General features: G+C 48.0%; 1 pseudogene; it reads right to left on the bottom strand.

Moving 5' to 3' along the window:
• Positions 1 to 882: 882 nt before the first annotated feature.
• Positions 883 to 3,190, bottom strand: part of LOC103597279 — a 149,541-nt pseudogene continuing 147,233 nt past the window's right edge.

Genomic DNA, 3,190 nt, shown 5'->3' with positions numbered 1-3,190 from the left:
GAAATTTATTTCTCACAGTTCTGGATGCTGGGAAGTCCAAGATCAAGGTGCCAGCCTCTGGTGAGGGCCTTCTTGCTGCAGCATAACATGGCAAAAGGGCAAAGAAGGGGGAGAGAGAGAGAAGGGAGACAAATTAATTCTTTTGTAACAAACCCACTCCCATGATAGTGGCATCAATCAGTTCATGAAAGCAGAGCCCTCATGTCCTTATCACCCCTTAAAGGTCCCACCTCTTTTTTTTTTTTTTAAAGGAAAAAAAATCCACTTTACTGAGTCACACCCAGCTGTAAACATGTCACCATGAGAGCCCCAACCCCCACCCCCAGGTCAGGCAGTCCACGATGAAATGACTGGGTACTTGGGGAGGGTCATGGGTAGGTGCCAAGCAGGGCAGGGGCAGGGCAGGTGAATGCAGCAGGGTGGAGTTTCTGGAGGAAGCCCTGCGGGGGATGGGGTCATGGCCCAAGCAGCGAGCTCTCAGGAGCCTCGGGACCACGTCCTAAAGACCAAGTGGCTGCAGAAGACTCTTTCTGGGCCTCCTTTCCATTCCCTGAACTCCACGGAGGGCATCTGCTGCATGAGGGGGGGCCACCCTCAAGTAGCCCAGCCCCAGTCCCTACCAAGGCCTGTCCAGCCTAGCTCTTTTCCTGTTCCCCTGTGAGCCTCCAGGTCAGGCTGTGGCCTCATGGGGACAGGTGAGACCCCAGCTCCTCAAAGTCCAGCCCTGGATGTGGGCAGTTCATCAAGCAGCAGCATGGGGCTCCTTCCCTGGGACCTGGGTCCCCCTGTGACCGGCTGACTGGAATGTGGCAGTGAGGTAGGCAAGGAGGCAGCTCAGCCTCTGGCCACACTGTCCTTCCTGCTGCCCCCAATGGGCCCCAGCTACACAGCCGTCTCCTGGTCCTCCTGCTGAATCATCTGGTAGTGCTGTCAGCTCTCCAGGTAGGCAGACAGCTCTGTGTCCTGAGCCTTCTCAGCCTGCTGCCGGGGAGGGTCGCCCTGCTGCTCTGTCTTCATGAGCGAGGCCCTGGCCTCCACAATGTAGTGGCAGATGGTGCGCTGGCCCAGGGCTGCTGCCTGGTGCAGACAGGTCTCACCGTTTTCCTCCGCAGCATCAAGGATTTCTGGGGGGGTGTGGTCCAGCAGGTAGCGGACCATTTCCTTGCTGCCAGTGCTGACCACATGGTGCAGGAGTGTGCAGCTCTACTCGTCTCAGTGCGTAGGATCGGCCCCAGCGTGGTGCAGCTCCTAGAGCTTACAGAAGTCATTCCTCTTGGTGGCCTCAATCAGCTCTTCACCTTGAGGGGGTGCAGCATCCCCTTGCAATGACTGGGGCATGGGAGAGCAGGGAGAGGTTGGGAGAGGGGAAATGGGGGTTGGGAGGTCAAGCCAGGCTTATGTCCCCAGCAGCTCAGGATCCAGAATGTAAATCTTGTCCTGTGTGATCTCAGTCACATAGTTGAAGTGTTCCTGGACCCGGGTGATCCTGTAGAAGTGGCTGGCAGTGGTGGTGTCCAAGAAGCACCATTTGGGGGACAGTTTCTGGCATGTCAGGGACTTGGCTCCAGCACCATCAGGCTCCTGCTGGAGCCTCTTGAAGTGGGTTTGGCACAACTCCAAGTCACTGTCAAAGGTTCCACCTCTTAATAATGTTACAATGACAATTAAACTTCAACAGAAGGTTTGGAGGGGACAAACATTCAAACTGTAACAAGCAGTGTGTTTGACAGTGTTGGACTCCTTGGTGGCATCAGTTCCTCCTGGACAAGCCCACTGTAGCTCCGGCTCCTGCCAGGCGATCCCAGCCCCTGGGCATCAGTAACTCTACCCCTCCCTGCATTCTTCCAACCCTGGAGGAGGTAGGAGCTTTCTGCACTTGCTAATCTCTGAAGCATCTCCTATCTTAGTTTGGGTTACCCTCAAGGTAGATCCTGAAACAAATACTTGGGTGCATGCAGTTTATTTGGGAGGTGATCCCAGGAGGCACAAATGAAGGAGTGAGGTACTGAGATAGGAAAGGAATAACAGCTGATAAAGGGTGTGTTAATGAGTGGGTAATTATTGTGGTCAACTGGGGCTTAATTCCACGGGGCCCTTCTAAGAATCATTGCAAAACATATCCCAGAATCAACCCACTGAAGGAAAAGGAAACTGTCATTAATCTCCTAAATTCCATCCCCATGGTTGAGGGTTGTCCCTGGGTTTTAACTCTTTTATACCTACGGATTGGCCAATAAGCACGGGAAAAGATGCTCAACAGCATCAGTTATAGAAATAGAAAACCACAACATACCTGTTAGAATGGCTAAAATTAAGAAGACTGATAATACCAAGTGTTAGCAGGATGTGGGACAACTGAAACTCTCATACATTCCTGGTGGGAATGTAAAATGGTACAACCATTGGGAAAATGTCTAGCTGTTTTGTGTAAGATGAAACAAGCATCTACCCCTGAGATGCAGCCATCTCTCTCCTAGGAAGTTACTCAAAAGAAATAAAAACATATATCCACACAAAGACATGTACATAAATGTTTATAGCAGCTTTACTGATAATAGACAAAGACTGCAAAAATCCCAGGTATCCATGAATAGGAGAATCAATAAAGAAATTGCAGTATATTTATATAATGGAATACTACTTGCCAATAAAAATAAATTACTGACACATGTGACAAGATGGATGAATCTTTAAAAATAATTACATAAATAATGCAAGTGAAAGAAGCCAGACACAAACTACAGATGCTCCTTGACATATGAGAGTACTTCAAAAAGTTTGTGGAAAAACAGAATTAAAAATAATATGAGTCTTTTCATGAACTTTTTGAAGACCCCTTGTATGATTGGATTACATCCTCTAAAAACCATCTTAAGTTGAAAATATCATTGTTGGAAAGCACATTTAATACTCTTGACCTATCAAACATCATAGCTTAGCCTAGCCTACCTTAAACATGCTCAGAACACTTATGTTAGCCTACAGTTGAGCAAAATCATCTAACACAAAGCCTACTTTATAATGAAGTGTTGAATATCTTGTGTAATTTATTAAATACTGTACTGAAAATAAAAAACAGAATCGTCATACAGGTGCTCATCATTAATGTACACAGCTGAAAGCACACTGGGCCTGGAGAATGTTTGAAGCATTAAACTAAAATCAATTGCTGGATGATGGAGATGCAACA

Source organism: Galeopterus variegatus, unplaced genomic scaffold, assembly GCF_000696425.1.
Source record: "Galeopterus variegatus unplaced genomic scaffold, G_variegatus-3.0.2 Scaffold2261, whole genome shotgun sequence".
In the NCBI taxonomy this organism is placed as follows: Eukaryota; Metazoa; Chordata; class Mammalia; order Dermoptera; family Cynocephalidae; genus Galeopterus; species Galeopterus variegatus.
The sequence above is the reverse complement of the archived record's forward strand: the minus strand, read 5'-3'. Positions and strand labels throughout refer to the sequence as shown.